At 38.8% G+C, this 19,850-nt stretch overlaps 1 protein-coding gene and 1 non-coding gene across 13 annotated transcripts in view; one reads left to right on the forward strand and one right to left on the reverse strand.

Moving 5' to 3' along the window:
* The window catches only part of SIPA1L1 (signal induced proliferation associated 1 like 1), a 370,378-nt gene that overhangs the window by 270,607 nt on the left and 79,921 nt on the right, over positions 1-19,850 (reverse strand). For all 12 annotated transcript variants that reach the window (XM_061156758.1, XM_061156766.1, XM_061156764.1 and 9 more), the window contains one exon: positions 18,921-18,985. The gene's annotated coding sequence lies outside the window, so the exon portion shown is untranslated. The remainder of the gene's footprint in view (positions 1-18,920; positions 18,986-19,850) is intronic.
* Positions 13,617-13,749, forward strand: LOC133067562 (U11 spliceosomal RNA). The gene has a single exon (XR_009695342.1). It is a non-coding gene; the product is annotated as a U11 spliceosomal RNA (small nuclear RNA).

Here is a 19,850-nt window from a genome sequence, read left to right on the forward strand (position 1 = left end):
CTCTGGTAGAGCTTTTTAAAGTTATTGATTAAGCAAATTAATGAAAGTTGACTTACAAAATATACTTTGAATTCACTCTTTTCCAATATGGGTATCACCTCATTAAAACATCTGTTTTCTATCTCTAACATTTCAAAATGGGCAAACCTACACCAGAAACAGAATACTACCCATCCTACCCCCTTTTTTAGTGAGGGCTGGTGGCAGTAAAGAGGGATAGACTGTGATTCTGGAAGTACATACTGATGTTCCTCTCTCTTTGTCTGGAGCACATTCCTTGACAGTGTAAAAAGAAACAGAAGCATCAATTCAATCCTGAGTTCACTGAAGCCCAAGGAGCCAAGTGCTGTAACAGAAACTCATGGGAACCAGCAGTCCTTTGTGTAGCCCTCTTTTTCTGTGCTCCTGGGAGAACCCCCTTCAAAATCTCCTTAGGACCACCAGGGACAAGCTGCTGGAAATGTCCTCCTCAAGCTAAAAGTGAGTGAGCTGATCAAATCAAAGAAAAGTACGTAGGAAAACCAGAGGGGGAAAAATTCTGCCCCCTTAGGATTTCTGGATCAATTCTAAGAACTTTCCATTTCGCACTGCCAGCAGCACCCATCAATTCCCATAGTAACCAGCCCACAGTTTTCTTTCCAGCTGGTCCACAAGGGAGGCACGCATGCTGCAGACAGACACACACAAGAGTATGACCCAATCTGATCACTGCTGAGTGGCTTAAACACTCCAATTCTACCTCCTAGCCTCCCTTAACTCCCAGGTTACCAGGAGGTTCTCTCCCTTCTCCCTTCAATTTGATGCTGAGATAATGAAGGGGACTTTTTTTTTTAGGGCTCTGCATAAAACAATATTCCGTGTTCCATTGCAATTTTGATTCAAGTCTATTTGGTACTAAAGCAATCATGTCTCCCCACCACACTGGACTCCTCTGGTATAGAAATAGAGGTTTCAAAGATACAGGGGTGCAGGTTTGAGCTCCAAGGTAAAGATGAAGAAACTGCATTCCCAAAAGGAATTAAGAGCAGAAGAAAAGAGGGCTGAAGTGGATGGAGACTGACTTGTTTCTGGGAAGAGGACTCCGCAGGCTGATTAAGCAGGACGGGGAACAGGAGGAGGACCACGAGGACCAAAAGCATTTCTGTTCCCAACACACTCATCAAAGGCCCCGCCATCAGCAACAGTGCCTGCGATGGTGATTTTCAGCACAGAAAGGGTCAAGGATCAGTTCTAATATGTTCATCTAAAGAATGACTAAGTTGCAAAGATTTTTTAAATTAAAAAGGTGGAGAATCAAATTAAAAGAGTTCAGCATGGGCTATGAACCAGTCCTGCAAGAGTGCACATGGTCAACAGAACCTAACGACTGCAAGGGAAAAGGAGAACGAGGGTGACAGGCGTACTGAAAAAAGCAGTGCTCGCCACTGCCCCTGGAGTCAGCGCCTGTCAACAGTCGCTTGTTTTCCGCAGGGGAGATCCTAAGTAATGCAGGTGGAAGGTTCTAGGTAGGCATACCTACATCTTAAATTTTAATAAATACTCTCAAATTACTTTCTAGCAAGGATCCCACATCAGTGTGGATGAGTTCCTTTTTTTTTTTTTTTTTTAATATTTATTTATTTTTTTGGCTGCATTAGATCTTGGTTGCAGCACCTGGGATCTTCCATCCTGGTAATGGCATACGGGATCTAGTTCCCTGGCCAGGGACCGAACCCAGGCCCCCTGCATTGGGAGCATGGCATCTCAGCCACTGGACCACCAAGGAAGTCCAGGCACCTGGGTGAGTTCTTTAAAATCTTTACCTACGGTTTGCAAGGCACTGTGCTAATTACAGAAGGCACAGTATAATAAAACAAAGACCCTAGACATGACTCATCATCATCAAGACTGTCGGGGAAACGGAAGAAAATACATGAAAACTGTAGTTTGTCCTGATAGGAAGGAATATAAGATTATGAGTAACTGCCTTTTATATTATCACTAAGTAATCTTTTAAAAATAAGCTTTTTAAAAAAGCAGAATGGAACCACATCAGACTAAAAAACTTCTGCACAGCAAAGGAAACCATCAACAAAATGAAAAGGCAGCTTACTGAATGGGAGAGGATGTTTGCAAAGAATATACCCAATAAGGGATTAATATCCAAAATATACAAAGAACTCTTACAACTCAACATGAAAAAAAAAAAACAAACAACCTGATTAAAAAGTGAGCAGAGGATCTGAATAGACATTTTTCCAAAGAAGACATACAGATAGCCAAGAGACACATGAAAAGATACTCAACATCGCTAATCATCACAGCAACGAAAATCAAAACCACAGTGAGGTATCATCTCACACCTATCAGAATGGCTATCAGCAAAAAGACAAGTAACAAGTGTTGGCAAGAATGTGGAGAAAAAGGAACCCTGTGCACTGCTGGTGGGACTGTAAATTGGTGTAGTCACCATGGAAAAATTGTATGGAGGTTCCTCAAAAAGACTGAAAATAGAACTACCACGTGGAAGAAAGCAAAAGCACTAATTCGGAAAGAATATATACACCTCTATGTTCACTGCAGCATCATTTACAATAGCCAAGATACGGAAGCAACCAAATTGCCCATCAATACATGAATGGATAAAGATGATGAGGCGTGTGTGTGTGTGTGTGTAATATTAACATGCCATAAAAACAAAATACTGCCATTGACAACAAACCGGATGGACCTTGAGAGCATCATGCTAAGTGAACTAAGTCAGAGAAAGACAAATAACATATGATGTCACTTATATGTGGAATGTAAGACAAAAACAAACACACCAAGCTCATAAGTACAGAGAACAGACTGATGGTTGCCAGAGGTAGGGGTAAGGGGAGAGTGATATGGATGAAGAGGGTCAAAAGGTACAAACATCTATTTATAAAATAAGTAAGTCAAAAAATAAAAAATAAAAAATTTTTAAAATAAATAAATAAAATAAGTAAGTAAGGGGGATGTAACATACAACATGGCAACTATAGTTAATAACGCTATATTGCAAATCTGAAAGTTGCCAAGAGAGCAGATCCTCAAAGTCCTCATCACAAGAGAAAAAAATGTAACTATGTATGGTAACAGGCATTAACTATACATACTGTGGTGATAATTTTGCAATGCATATAAATGTCAAATCATTATGTTGTACACTTGAAAGTAATACAATGTCATATGTCAACTATAATTCAACTGAAAAAATGAAGAAGACAAGAAATATTTGCGCTATACCAAATTCCTAGATGATCAATGCTTTAGAAAAATCTAAATGAATGTGTAAATTTATCACAAATGAAAGTTCAGAATCTGAGTCTAAGGTTCATATGGGAAAATAAGTGAGCAAGAATAATGAGAGTAATTAAGAAAAACAGAGTAAAAACTAAACCAGCTTTAATCCTTGCCAGATAGTAAAATATGTTATAAATATGTAACAAAAGTGTGAAATTGGTTCATGAGTAGACCATAAAATCAAGGATAAAATAAAAATTCTAAAAATACTTTATAGAGAGTTTGATAAAACGTGACATTCAAAATCAAGGCAAAAAAGATAAATTGCTAAATAAATGGGACACACAAGAGAATGGGATATCAACTCACAACTCCCCCCAAATTCATCAAAACACATAAACATTCAGAAAATTACAATGTATTAAAAGAAACCAGGAGATAGTGTTTATCCTCTTTGAGAATGTAAAACCCTTCTAAGTAGGACATGAAACCCAAAACCCATAAAATAAAAGATGAATAAATTTTGATTATTCAAAAGTAATAAGTTGACACATGGCAAAAGCTACAATAAATGACAAAATATAAACCCAGGGGAAAAAATCAGCAGGTCCTATCACAAAGAGCTAATTTCTTTTTTTACATTAAGAGTTTATCTCACTAGATAAATGGGCAAAAGAGCACAAGAGTCAATTCACAGAAAGAAAAAACCACTCTTAAACAGCCAACAGTATGTGTAACCTCATGTATAACGAGAAAAACTCACAGGAAAACCACAATGAGATCCCCTTGTTCAGCTATGAAACTGACAAGGATCAGAAGGCGTACTGACACACTACCAGCAAGAGGAAAGAGAAAGGTAGGCATACACTGCCCATGGGAATGTAAAGTTACATGTCTATGGAGGATAGTTTAGGAATACTTATCAAAGATGTGAAGATACACATTCTTAGTGTTGAGGTAGCTTTTCGTGGGGAAAATAATTTTACACCAAAAAGACATAAATGTGTGACAGATGGTAATGCTTTTTTTTTTTTTTTTCCTATTCTTGGCAGGGTCCCTTTTTAGCTGAATGGCATTTGCTTTTTTTTTTTTTAAACTGAATTATAGTTGACATACAATATTATATTCGTCGCACATGTACAACATAGTCATTCGACATTTGTATATATTGTGAGATAATCCCCACAAAAGGTTTAGTTACCATCTGTCACCGTACCAAGTTAATACAGTATTACTGACCATATTCCTATGCTGTACATTACATTCCCATGACTTATTTTATACACAGAAGCTTGTACCTCTTGACCTCCTTTACCCAATTTGCCCAACCCAAATCTCCTCTCCTCTGACAACTACCAATCTGTTCTCTGTGAGTCTGGATTTTGTTTTGTTTTTTTGTTTTATTTTGTGTTTTAGATTTCACATATAAGTGAAAGCATGAGGTATTTGTCTTTAAATTATTTCACTTAGCATAATGCCCTTAAGGTCCATCCATGTTATGAAAGTGAAAGTGAAGTCGCTCAGTCGTGTCTGACTCTTTGCAACCCCGTGGACTGTAGCCTACCAGGCTCCTCCGTCCATGGGCTTTTCCAGGCAAGAATACTGGAGTGGGTTGCCATTTCCTTCTCCAGAGGATCTTCCCGACCCAGGGATTGAACCTGGGTCTCCCGCATTGCAGGCAGACGCTTTAACCTCTGAGCCACCAGGGAATCCATGTTATGGCAAGTGGCAAAGTTTCATCTTCCTATGGTTGAGTAACAGTCCATTGTATATCTATACCATATCTTCTTTATCTATTCATCTATTGATGAACATTTAAGTTGTTTCCATATCTTGCCTACTGTAAATAACACTGTGATGAACACATGGTTGCATATATATCTTTTCGAATTAGTGCTTCTGCTTTCTTCTGATAAATACCAGTAAGTGGGACTGCTGGATCATGTAGTAGTTCTACTTTCAGTTTTTTGAGGAAACTCCATACTGTTTTCCACAGTGGCTACACCAGTATAAGGATTCATATTCTTCAATCTCCCAAAAACATCTACTCTGCTTCATTTACTATGCTAAAGCCTTTGACTGTGTGGACCACAACAAACTGAAATATTCTTAACGAGATGGGACTACCAGACCACCTGACCTGCCTCCTGAGAAATCTGTATGCAGGTCAAGAAGCAACAGTTAGAACTGGACACAGAACAGACTGGTTTCAAATCGGGAAAGGAGTACGTCAAGGCTGTATATTTAAAAGAAAAAAAAAGGCTGTATATTGTCACCCTGCTTATTTAACTTATATGCAGAGTACATCATAAGAAACGCTGGGCTGGATGAAGCACAAGCTGGAATCAAGATTGCTGTGAGAAATATCAATAACCTCAGATACGCAGATGACACCACCCTTATGGCAGAAAGCAAAGAAGACCTAAACAGCCTCTTGATGAACATGAAAGAGAAGAGTGAAAAAGCTGGATTAAAACTCAACATTCAGAAAAGTAAGATCATGGCATCTGGTTCCATCACTTCATGGCAAATAGATGAGGAAACAGTGAAAACAGTGACACTTTATTTTTTGGGCTTCAAAATCACTGCAGATGGTGACTACAACCATGAAATTAAAAGATGCTTGATCCATGGAAGAAAAGTTATGACCAACCTAGACAGCATATTAAAAAGCAGAGACATTACTTTGCCAACATGGCCCATCTAGTCAAAGCTATGGCTTTTCCAGTAGTCATGTACGGATGTGAGAGTTGAAGCATAAAGAAAGCTGAGCACCAAAGAATTGATGCTTTTGAACTGTGGTGTTGGAGAAGACTTGAGAGTCTCTTGGACAGCGAGGAGATTAAACCAGTCAATCCTAAAGGAAATCAACCTTGAATATTCACTAGAAGGACTGATGCTGAGGCTCCAATACTTTGGCCACCTGATGAGAAGAGCTGACTCACTGGAAAAGACCATGATGCTGAGAAAGACTGAGGGCGGGAGGAGAAGGGGATGACAGAGGATGTGATGGTTGGATGGCATCACCGACTCAACGGATATGAGTTTGAGTAAACTTCGGGAGGTAGCAAAGGAGGGAAACCTGGCGTGCTGCAGTTCATGGAGTCGCAGAGAGTTGGACACGGTTTAGCAACTGAACAACAACATTCTTTAACCCAGAAACTCCTCTACATAAACCTATACACTTAGAAGTTCAAGAAAAGCCATAGCAGCACTGTTAACAATGTTTTAACATTGTTAAAAACAAGGTCAGAGAAACTTAAAGTCCATTAATAGGAGACTGGATAATAAACTACAGTCATAAACTGGAATGAAACAGAATGAAAGCACAGTACAGTATGCTACAATCTGTGCAAAAATAAACTTTAAAAAGCATACATACTAAATGCAATATGACATTTCTGGATTGGATACTGGAAGAGAAAAAGGACATCAGCAGAAAAACTGATGAAATCCAAATAAAATCTATACACTTTAGCTTCACTGTGTAACCTTTTGGATTTTACTGTATGGGCACATAATAATTATTTGAAACATAAGATTTAATTTTAAAAAACCTAATTACTTTGTGATTGTACTTTCATCATTCATGGCATTCATATCCTTCTACATACTGCTAATGAGAAACACCAAGGGTACATGTATTGCTTCAATACTTCTAATACTTTCATTACTGTACCTAAACACATAACTGCCTCACCTGCTAGGTTTTAGGTCCTTAAAGGTGGAGGCCAAGCCAGCTCAGCTCTGTCCTCAAGGAACCTGGAGAGTATTTGCCACATGGTAAGAGTTCAACCAATGAGACTGAAATGATTATGCTCAATTTTTCATTAGTACAAAATTTTGTATTTCAACTATCCAAACAGTTTTAGGAGCTTCCTCTGATCCTTAGTTCATAATGATACAGAAAAGGAAAGCAAGGAGCAGAGATAGGTGAAGTGGTTCTCACTGAGGATTTGGGTAGGAACATGGAGGCCTGTTAGATAAACGACCCTCCAACCTCACTTCCTAAACATTTTTGCTCTGTGCTGGAGATGCAGGGACTATAAAGATAAAATGAAGTCCTTATAGTAGAAGTTAAGCATAATTAACATCAAGACTTGAAAAGGTGAAACACCCTCGGATTTACAAAAATTGTCTTGCATAATGGCCATGAAATGCTTTTCAGAGAAAAAAAATCACTTATTTACACTGTTGGTGGGAATGTAAATTGGTGCAGGCACTATGGAAAACAGTATGGAGGTTCCTCAAAAAACTAAAAATAAGGTTCTATATGATCAAGCAATCCCACTACTGGGCATATATCCAGAGAAAAATGTACACACACACACACACCGGAATATTATTCAGTCATCAAAAAGAATGAAATAATGCCATCTGCAGCAACACAAATGGACCTAGAGATGATCATACTAAATGAAGTCAGAAAGAGAAAGAAAAATACCATATGGTATCACTTATGTGTGGAATCAAAAATTACAAGACAAATCAACATACCTACAAAACAAAAATAGATTCATATATAGAGAACAGACGTGTGGTTGCCAAGAGGGAGGGGAGAGGAATGGAAGTTTGGTGTTAGCAGAAGCAAACTACTATACACAATAGGATGGATAAACACAAGGTCCTGTTGTATAGCACAGGGAACTATAGTCAATAGTCTATCACAAACCATAATGGAAGAGTATATATGTACACACACACATAAAAAACATCACTTTTCTGTACAGAAGAAATTAATACAACACTATAAATCAACTTAAAAAATTTTTTAAAACAGAGTGTCCAAAGAAAAAATATCCTAGCCTCCAACCCCATCAACATCTAATTTTCCAAACATTCAAAATACAAAAGACAAATGACTAAGGAAACATTCTGAGGTCCTTGAATGGGTAAAGAAATGCTAACGAATTTGTCCCCAAAGCATTAGTAGTGCTGTTCCGTTTCCACCAACTCAGAGCCTTAAGTCTACACACCACACCATAAAGCAATAAAACCTGGGGCAGACACTGATCTCTGTGAATACCTATTTTTTAAGTACAAAATGAACAGATGACAGTTAAGGCTCCTTCTGGATCTCAAATTCTATCATACCTCTTTTCCTTCACACCCCAAACATAAACTAAGACACTGTAGTCTTTTCACACAAATTCACACATCAACAGGCCCATTTGGTCTGTGCACTGGGAGAAGAAGCTTACCTACATTACTTTCTCCCTATTTCCAGAGTGGCCTACATATGAGCCAGCATCATATATGAACAGTTCTCAAGTGAAGGAGAAAAGGATTTACTCAACTTGTTGAAATGAAATGAAAATATGTATACTGTACAAAGAAACATTCGCTGAATTGTGCCTTCATTCATATTCAAGACTAGAAAAGTTTCTTACTTGGCTTTCACGTGCACTTTTATGTACTGGTTAGTCCACATATAACATCTGCAAGCTATCCTTACAGATGCGTATTTCTACTTGATCTTTTTATTTTATTTTTATTTGGTGACCACTTTTTACAGCACGGAAAAAAGATGGGAACACTGGGGGAAAGTCACAGGCAAACTTATCCATAGGCAATGATACATGATTGATCAGAGGAGAGTTTTGTTCTTGTTTATTTAACATAATCCTTAGTTCAAACTGACTGGGCTGAAAGATGATTGTGTAAAAGGCAGAAGAGAGGTCTGTGAGTAGCAGCCACATGATAAAAGCATGGTATAATGCACATTGAGAGCTTATCTCTTTCCACTGAAATGTTCCCTTTCAAAACACAGAAATAACACTGTGCTGCTAACAAATATAGCTGTCTTCTAAAGCAGTTATTCCCCCCTAAATAACCAGCATTTTACAGTACAGGTGCTTTCCAAATAATATGGGGAGAGAGAAGAGTTTTCCAAGAAACCTTCAAATGAGCTCAAAAGTCCACAGTGAAAGACCCATCTCAGGGGATGAGGACATGAGATAATACCCATCTGTCAGGGGAGCCGGAACAGCCTCCCTCAGTAAAGGGACTCGAACACGTTTCAGAGGAGGGAAAGCTGCCTGACAGGTGGAGAGAAGAAAAGGAAATGCCAGGCAAGAAGAAAGATGTGCGTAGGAGCTACCCCTGTACTTTCTCAAGCAGCAGAGACACAGCGTGACGTGATGTGTGGCAGATTATCTTAGTCATTAAGACAAACTGAAGGGGAGAATGTATGTCACTTCACACTCCGAGGCTCGGCTTCCTCGTACGTTTCAGGGGAAGGGCGGACCACGTGATTTGGACAGCTCACTTCCTCGGAGGCACTGCGCTGGCACCGAACACCCTATGACCCTTCGAGGTGCGTGGCTTAGGAGCCCATTTGATAGATGAAGAGAAAGAGGCTCAGCATCCTGAAGGGACCTCTGGTTACAGGGCTTTTTTAGACATTAAAAAGAATATGCATGATAACTACTGAGGAGAAAGAGGGGGTGTGATGCTAAGACGGGCTTCCCAGGTGGCTCAGTGGTAAAGAATCGGCCTGCCCGTGTAGGAGCTCTGAGTTCAATCCCTGAGTCAGGAAGATCCCCTGGAGCGGGAAAGAAATGAAAACCTGCTCCAGTATTCTTGCTTGGGAAATCCCATGAGCCTGGCAGGCTATATAGCACATGGGGTCGCAAAGAGTCAGACACGACTTAGCGACTAAACAACAACGATAATATTAAAACTGACTTTAAAAAATCTGAGCTCCTGAACATAACCACCTGATACAAGAATGGCTATATTCTTTTCTTGAGAGCAAAGGAATAAAGGAACTGTATCTATCTTCCCTGTCATGCCAGACAGAGGAAACGAAAGCGCATAGAACATTCTTTACTTTGAAGAGTGTCCTCTAAGAAGTCCTTCAAGGGAAACCACAGGACAAAGAATGGTATGTCTTCCTGTGGGAGCAATGACTATCATTTAATTATGCATTCCTGCAGAGTCCATAACGAGGTAGGTGTTACCCTGAACATTCAACACATTCCTTAGCAGTTGAACAGGGGTGAGCAGTAAACGGAAGGAGCCATCCATCCTCAGAAGCACTGAAGATAGCTCTCAGTGCAGATTCTAAAACGAGCTGTTAGTTCTATACAAAAGCTCAACAGCTATTATGACAATCTACCTGTCATTATTTAACTGCAGAATTCCATACGTATAAATTCCCATCTGGCAGCAAGAGAGTCCAATAAATAAAACTAGCCTTAAAACTTCATAACCAAATTTAGAAGTTAATGAGGTCTACTTATTTCTAAGTCAGCTCGTCAAATTTAGCCCCTGCCCCATCCCATTTCTCTAGATAAAGATGTGAAATTAAAGAACACATATTTAGATTAAACCCGCTCTACTGATGGGAGACACTCTGGTAGTAAAACAATTTGGGAGTATCTATTACAATACCCCATGACCTGACAACTGCCTAGAGAAACATATGCCCACGTATGCAGTGCCAAGGACAAGGATATTCTTTGCAGCCTTATTTGTAATCAGAAACTACTAGAAACAATCTAGATCAGCAGTAGGAAAATAAGCAGAAAAATTATGGTATATTCCCATGATTAGTCTACATAAGCAGCAGTTTAAAATGATGAACTAGATTTATTTCAACCAGCACAGACAGATCCCCGAAACATGTTAATGTGAAGTTTTAAAACACAAAATACATTTATATTATAAATACCAAATCAACCAAGTGTTTGCCTCTGGGAAACCAACAAGAGAAGGCAGGGAGTAAATCTTATAAACTCATTTATTACTTTTATTAAAAAGTTAATTTTAAAAAACACCTTGCAAGGATGTTATCGGGTTATCAAATAGCAGGATTACAGATAAGGCACAATATCTCTGTGTTGCAGATATCTCTGCAAACACTGCTAAATTAAAATCTAATCAAGTATAAAAGAAGACAAATTACCAGGAGCAACCAAAACATCATAAATGAAGCTGGGGTTTTAAAAATAAATAAATAAATGAAGCTGGGGTTTTATCTGATGAAGAAGAGAAGACTCTTGTCAACTTAATGGCCACATGAAGCTTCAACTGGTATAACACGTTATTACTGGTGGGAGCCTGTATACATATTCTTTTTCCAGCCTAAAAACTTTTAACAGTAACTGAAAAAGGACCTAATATAGAAATGACAAAATTACGTTAACATCACTAAAAGAAAACAGTCATGCTCCCTTTTAATCACTAAGAATCCTTTCCCACCAATGACGAACATTAACCTGAGAATGCAAACCTAACTTTTAATAAAGATCAGCTTACACTAACAATAACAAAGAGGGTCCCCCGTCTGGCAGGGACTCTCCAAAAAATCAGGGCTTTGCATGGGCACCATTTACTTCCTTTATTTGCAACCCTGTCAGTGAACCATCAGCCAGGCTCTCCTTTATACAACCATGCATTTCTATTCCTCAGGGAAAATAAAATGGCTCTAAATTTAGGGAACCACCTCACCAATGTTATATCTATCTGTAACTGTTGCTAAAGCGAGAAAGGATGGAGGCAGGAAGAAAGGGGGGAGGGGAAGGAAAAAGAGAAATAACCAATTTGTTGTAAAACTACATATAATCAAAGTGAGATTTACTTTAAATACAATCAAGTGCATCTTTCTCATTTTTAGTTATTTTAATGCCACAAGATTTAACAGAAAAGAAAAAATAATCATAGAATAAAAAGTAACAAAATGTCCTACTTATATTATTGTTAAAAACAGCATGCAAAACATGATCCAACTTTGCTTTTAAAACATACAGTCACACAGGACAAAAATGAAAGAAAATTCTTAAAATGCTAGCAATCCTAAAAAGCAAATGACCCAGTTTCTTCTACAATAAATTACACGAACAAGAAGGAGAGAAGGGAAAATGTTACAGATTAAGAAAGTCTTTAAAGTGACAGATGCTCAAATGAGTTCATCAGGCTTGGATCCTGATTCCAACAAACTGTAAAATGACAATTTTGAGACAAAGGAGGAAGGTGAACATGGACTCCAGGACAAACTAGAAGTAAATAATATTAAATCATAATCATTCATTCATTAAGGGAAATGATATAGTGACTCATTTTAAAGTCATTTTCTGTTAAAAAATACTTAGTGATATATTTATAGGTTGAATGGTATATTATTCAGCCTGTGCTTTAAAACACACATACACAAAAAAAGTTTTTAAACCATAAAAACAGGAAGAAGATAAGTGGAACAAGAAAAGTAAGATCCCTGTACTTGTTGAAGCTAGACTGATGGGTACATGGGGGCTTGTTGTGCTGTCCTATTTTTGTAAATGTTTGAAAAATCTCATAAATAAAAAGTGAAAATGGTTGCAGGTATAGCTGTCTCTGGGTGGAAGCAGCTGGGTGAGCTGGTGGGAACTGGGTGATTTTTACTTTGACATCTGGACCTTTTACGAACATCCATATTTTATACAGTAAATATGAACTACTTTGATTATTTGAAATAACAAATGTTACTCTTTTGGTAGATGTATTGACGGATGGTAGATGGATGGATGGATGGATGGATGGATGGATGGATGGAAAGGTCTCGCAGTGCCCAGTTCTAATGATGCCACCTCTGTGGATTTAATTCTCCCTCTGCTGACACCTAAATGCACTTTATGTACACTTTCACCAAAGGCCTAATTACATTTGATTATTTAGTATGACAATTTTTAAATATATCTTATCTCCCCCTCCAGAAAAACAAGAAGCATTTCTTTTTTTGTGTATTTTTTTCCTGGTCAACACTAAGCAAAAAGCTCTCTCTACATATTAGGCATTAAATAGGTATACACTTAATTAACTTTGCCACTAATAAATTCAGAGAGAAAACAAGTGCAATAGCAGCAGAATAAATATCCTACTGCTTGTAACCATGAAAGCTTTAAGGTCAGAACAAGCCCAGAGGTCCCCATACCCATCAAATGTTACCTGATCCATTTCTCAAACCATTTATTTTCCAATTGACTGGGGAGAAAAACATCAGTCGGTAGCAGAAAGCAGTCAGTCACAGAACTGAGTTAGATTTTTTTTTTTTAATGACTCCATGAAAAAAAAATCAAAATCTATTAGTTTTTGAGCAACCATTCATTATGTACCTGCTGAAGACTCCTCCAGAGCACTGATCAGTCCATTTTCATTAAGGAAACCATTACGGGAAGAACACAGAGCTAGCCATGTGCAGAGACAAACAACAGTTTGAGAAACATCCCCTGCTCTGAAAATGCTGATGCTATTTGGAAGGACTGTACACCCAAACCTCTCACAGACTCACTAGAAACTCTAGCATGTTCTGTGCAGTTCACATCTGCACAGAACATGGTAGTTCTTCAAGCCATCAATGCTTAAAAGCCATTTTCAAAAATATATAATAAAAAAAGGGCTTCTGTCGTGAGTGGCACACGTAGGGCAGCTCGTTTGCTCTACGTGCGGAATCGACATCAAGAGATTTCGGAAGCATAATTTTTGCTAATGGGGCAGCTGGTGATCGTTGGTCCTGGCGCCCCCCCAAAAAAATTAAAATAAAATAAAATAAAAAAATATATATATATAATAAAAAAATTTTTTAAAAATATAATAAAGTCCTCCTCCCAGGAGAAGGAGTACCAAACACCCAAAGCACAGCATTACTGGATATCGCTACATGTAAGACTTCACCTGCGATACGATCTGAATTTGGCTTTTATGGGATTTTGACAAAAGCCACTCAAACACTGGTAAGACATTTACAATTTCCTTTTATATCTAAAAGATTCTTCAGTTCAGTCACTCAGTCATGTCCGACTCTTTGCAACCCCATGGACTGCAGCACGCCAGGCTTCCCTGACAACCATTAAAACAAAGCCCAGGTTTTAAATTAAGACTCCACCACCTAAGAGTTTCCAAAGCCCTTTGAGAAACATCAGTGTATCATGAAGAAATGGCAGGTGCAAGCTCTCCCCAAGTTTCACCTCCCATTCCATCCTGTGATCTGCTCCAGGAAGCCAGGTGTTCAAGAATGCTCTCACCTACCCAGGTTTTCAAGGCTGGAAGGGGAGGAGGGGACGGAGCAAAGCTCTGCCTATTTCCCACCTTGATCTCCACTCACATTCATACACAGTTCATGTTCTTGCTTCTCTTTCTCTGATTCCTTGTGTAAGAAGCTCAAATCTACTTTATTAGCAAATTTTAATTTATTAGACAGTCAAGAAAGTGGGTAACATGGTATCATCGTAAAGAATCGAATCCATACAAATCCAGGGCCTCCAGAATGTGAGCAGGTACTAAGAAATAAGACACACCTCCAAAGACAACTTAATTCCTGTTCCCATGTGTTCTATTCATCCTAGAATGAATTCAGAAGAGGCAATGCTCTATTAGATGTGGAAACTGTATTCTCAGGTTCTAAAGAAGATAAAGGTCAAGAATTCAGTGGGAAAAAAAAAAGAATTCAGCGAAAACTTTTTCTTACTGAAAGGAAAAAGGTGATGCTAGGATTAGCAGATGTGAAGGGGTCACACACAGTTCTACAGGCTGTTAAAATGTTTTCTTTTTTAAGAACAAAGAAGAAGCCTTTAAATAACAAATTAGCATAATGAAATAATGTTGAAGTGATCCCCGGGCATATAAAATTCAAGTCAAATTAGTCACGGCCAAAGATAAAAGGAAAACTCTGCGCTCATTCCTATGCTACTCTAAATTTTCATTACCTTCACATTATATCATAGTCAGCTTTTAGCTAATGGGCTTCCCTGGCGGCTCAGCTGGTAAAAGAATCCGCCTGTAATGCGAGAGACCTGGGTTTGATCCCTGGGTTAGAAAGATCCCCTCAGAGAAGGGAAAGGCTTCCCACTCCAGTATTCTGGTCTGGAGAATTCCATAGGCTATATAGTCCATGGGGTCGCAGAGTTGGACACAACTAAGCAACTTGCACTTTTAGGTAATAAAATTTCAGCTAGTATTTATCTGAAAAAATCTAAAAAATGATACAAATGACTTATTTACAAAACAGAAGCAAACTCACTGACTTAGAAAACAAACTTATGGTCACTGAAAGGGAGCAGGATGGGGGACAGGTCAATTAGGAGCTTGGGGTTGAGGGCATGGAAACCCACTCCAGTATCCCTGCCTAGAGAATCTCATGGACAGATGAGCCTGGTGGGCTACAGTCCATGAGGTCGCAAAGAGCTGGACATGACCAAAGTGATAAGCATGCATGCACATACTCCAAAATAAAGTAAAGATTCAGAAAAAGATAAAGATTTAAAAAATAAAACTTAAGCTAGTATATATTTGAAAACATTGATTCCCTTTTGTATCCTCAATCCCACTGTGAAACTCCAATTCAGGATGAGCCTCAGAATCTAACAAGTCTCCTCAAGGTAAATATTTGAGCTCTTCTTTGCATTAATACATTCAAACTCTTGTTATTAGTTAATCTATTGTCTGTCACTGGGCTATGTTTAAAGAGGAAACGGTACTGGATATGAAGAGCAGTTCTCTCATGTTTTAAGGTAGACATAATTTGTTGAAATAATGAGAAAAGAGGGTGCATCAGTGGATAAGACGGGGATCTACAAGATGGACAGCCAGGGAGAAAATGTTTTCCAAGCTTCCATTTTTTAACTCATTTGTGAGTCTGCTATCGACAGTATCATCCTGATGACACAATGTAAGGCATTTTGATTATTAGGTTTCTTGCTACCACTCCACATAACACTAAGCAAAGTCTAGGAGAATACACTATTTTTTCTTTCCTTTTTACACTTACTAAATGGTTGGCACTTCCCATAGAACAACAAAATGGATGTCTTTAGTTTTGTGTATTATATCCACAAGCTATTAGTCTAAGTAAATGTAACCAGCGTTATTGTTTTTTATTTTGAAGGAAAAAAAAAGTGGAGAGCTTTATAAAATTTTCTCAGGGGCTTCCCTAGTGGCTCAGTGGTCAAGAATCCGCCTGTCAATGCAGGAGACACAAGTCTGATCTCTGATATGGGAGGATCCCACATGCCACGGAGCAACTGGGCCTGTGTGCCGCAACTATCGAGCGTGTGCTCTAGAGCCCAGGACCACCGGGAACCACTCAGCCCCACGTGCTGCAACTACTGAAGCCCAGGCACCCCAGAGCCTCTGCTCCACAACATAAGAAGCCACTGCAACGAGAAGCCCATGCACCGCAACTAGAGAGTAGCCCCTGCTCACTGCGAGAGAAAAGCCCATGCAACAATGAAGACCCAACACAGTCAAAAATAAATAAATACAATTATTTTAAAATAAACTTCCTTAGCTACTCTCTCATGAAAAGCAGAAACCTAGCATCCAATAACCACACTGCAACAAAGGAAAAAAAATGTAAGCAATATCTCACTCACCTATGAGTAAATAACTGTCCATACAAGAATAGGAAAATCCAAAGAAAAATATACTTGAGAAAACTATTCGAATGTTTTAAATGTTTTTGGTGTGAAGCACATAATTTAGTCAGAGATCACTTTCGATTAACATGACTGTTTCTCATTGGGCATTTAGAAAGAACACAGCCTTTTTTTTTTTTTTTTTTAATTTAAGGAAAGGAAAGAAGTATGCTTTCTCAGTTCTATTCTAGAACAACACTACTCAAAACATAAATAGAAAGTATAAAAGTGACGCACTTAATAAGATATTCATGGTGGTGGTTTAGTCGCCAAGTCGTGTCCGACTCTTGCGACCCCATAGACTGCAGCCTGCCAGGCTCCTCTGTCCATGGGATGCTCCAGGCAAGAATACTGGAGTGGGTTGCCATTTTCCTTCTCCAAGATACACACAGGACCACATATAACATACAAGGTATTGTGAGTTTGGGTTTTCTTGGGTATTTTTTGTCTTTTTGGATTTTTATCTTGCAGGAAGGGAATGGTTTCGGATATTCCTTGACTAGAAGTTAAGAAAGGAATACGGATTTAGAAAGCCACAGTCAGGCCACCAGCAGGTCTGGAGAACTGTTCCATTATGGCTCCCTCCCCTCCGCTGTCTGAGTAGCTCCAGCGTGTATGAGGGCATAAGCGAAGACTCTCCCACCTCACTTAACAGATGTCCTATACCAGCATCATCAGATATGACCACCATTAAAAATTCAACTGAAAAAAAAGACAGGGTATGGCTGGCTCCACCATAAAAGCTACACAAGTTTCGCCTCATAGTAACTCTCAAACTTAACACTTTCACTAACTGTCATATTCAAGTGTACCAACCAGGAATTGATCCTTATCTAAGAGTGTTTAAAATACTTTAAGACATACAGGGAGTGCCCTGAAGGTGCACATTTCAATAGTATGTACTGAGGATGGGAAAAAAAGCAAATCTTGAAAAACAACTTCCAAGATTAAGGCGAGAACCAGAGGGCCCTCAACAACATGCACTGATTTTTTTTGTCCTTTGCAAAGTACATGAGCTACAGCTCCCTACGTGGAGCAACCCTGCAGGCTGTTTGCTTCACCATTCAGCAGTTTTTGATGGTTCCAAAGAGCTGCATTCTCAAAAGTAGTTTTTCAGTTGTGTTACTGATTAAAAAAAAAAAAAAAAAAAAAAGCTCGAGCTCTTCAGTTAAAAATCAGAGATCTAAAAATCTTTCTTGGATTCCCACCTCTTAAAGAATGATTCTGGGAATGGTCAAATCAATGCTAACAGGAAAGTGTCCTAATGTACTTGAAAAACATTTTCAGAGATAATCATTTTCCACTTTCTCTTACTGAAATTCGAGGAAGGTCAGAAATAGCAGGCCACTTTGAAATCAGTGCTCCAATTACCCAGCGGGCATCTGAAAAGAAGCCCTCAGCTTTGCACAAAGGTTTGCAGAGGTGAGATGCTCAGATAACCTTGACCGTCCTTCATAGAATGCAGTACTCCAGAAGAGCCGGCTCCTTAGGCAATCTGCTATGACAAAGCAGCAGATAAAAAAATTCCAAACTCTTTGTTTCAGCATCTGGCTAAGAGGAAGGTTAAGTACAAAGTAACAAAACCAAAGCAACCTACCTAACATCAAATCACTTGTTTTATCTGAATTTAGGAGCTTAGCATATTACAGCATTTCAGCCTATAGAAAAGTCTCTTTCTATCAAATTAAACTGTTATTTTGTTCAATGAGAATGTCCCTTAACAAATGAATAAACCGTTAAAGAAATATCCACTAAACGTTGGGATAAGCCCAGGACAGAACTGGGTCTCTACCCAGCAGTAACCAAATGCAATCCCTCTGAATCAATAGCAAATGTCAATCCAAAAGATCATCCAGCCATCTCTCAATCTTTCAGGAGCTTGGTGTTCCAAATTATACACAAATGCATCAGGATTAACACGATTCTTATTTAGAACACAGGTTAGGGTTCAACCTCCCATCAAATTTTAAGAAACACAGATGTTCTGAAATGCTGGTGGAATGAAAATAGTCATGTAACAAAAATACTACTAAGTTGCCAGAAAGATAATTTACTCGATAATGACGAAAATGTTGAATTCAGAAATCAATGACTAAAAACTGCACAAGAGTCGCCTGTCTTCCCTGTTTCTGCCTCTCAGCTATAGAACAACAAAGGAGGAAAAACCAGTGGGGAAAGACACAGAATCCACATTTACCAAATCAAAATTTTGCTGTAAGTGGCAGGTTTTCTAACAATAAACTCTGAGTTCAATGATCCTTTGTAACTAATCTACCAACTCACCTGATTCCACTTCAAAGTCGTGGTAAATCTTCCTTCCAAGTCCAACTTGAGGTATTCTCACAAACCTAGAGTAAAATAATTATGAACGTTAGTGTGATCAGATTATTCTCAAATTTTGAAAATAGAAATAAAGGGGGAAAGTCATAGGTACCAATCAAGTCATAACTGTGAAATCCTATACTGATCCTCTTTACTTGTAATCTCTTTATGTGGAGTCAACAGACATCTAAATTTAAGCCAACCAATACCCACTTCTATTTACACAACATTCTTTTTTCTTGAACTACAAAATTGGGGTATAATCGATTAACAACGTGATAGTTTCAGGAGAACAGTGAAGGGACTCAGCCATACATACACACGTACCCATTCTCCCCTCCCGTCCACGCTTCCACATGAACATTGAGCAGAGTTCCATGTGCTATACAATAGGTCCTTGCTGGTTGTCCATTTTAAATACAGCAGTTGGTACATGACCATCCCGAACTCCCTAACCATCCCATCCTCCGCCCTCCACCCCAGCAACCATAAATTCATTTTCTGAGAGTCTCTTTCTGTTTTCTTTCTGTATTGTAAGTAAGTTCCTTTGTGTCATTTTACATAATAAATTCTTAAACCTGACTGTTCAACCTCTACGTACATTGCCAATCCAGGACCTCACCCCACATAATCTGATCAGGGAGTCTGGGGAGAACCCCAGGAAACTGTATGAGTAAGAAGTGCCCCCCACAAGGTGGTTTTGATGTAGCTGGTGACAGACGTGCCTGTGGGAACCACTGTTCCAAACCAGTGGTTCTCTACAGGGGGCAGTTCTATACCCTGAGGGACATCCTGCAATGTCTGAAAGTATTTTTGGCTGTCACAACAGAGGAAGGGGATATACACGACTGGATTTAATCGGCAGAAGCCAGGGATGCTGCTAAACAATCT

This window comes from Dama dama, chromosome 12 (genome assembly GCF_033118175.1).
Source record: "Dama dama isolate Ldn47 chromosome 12, ASM3311817v1, whole genome shotgun sequence".
NCBI classification, from domain to species: domain Eukaryota; kingdom Metazoa; phylum Chordata; class Mammalia; order Artiodactyla; family Cervidae; genus Dama; species Dama dama.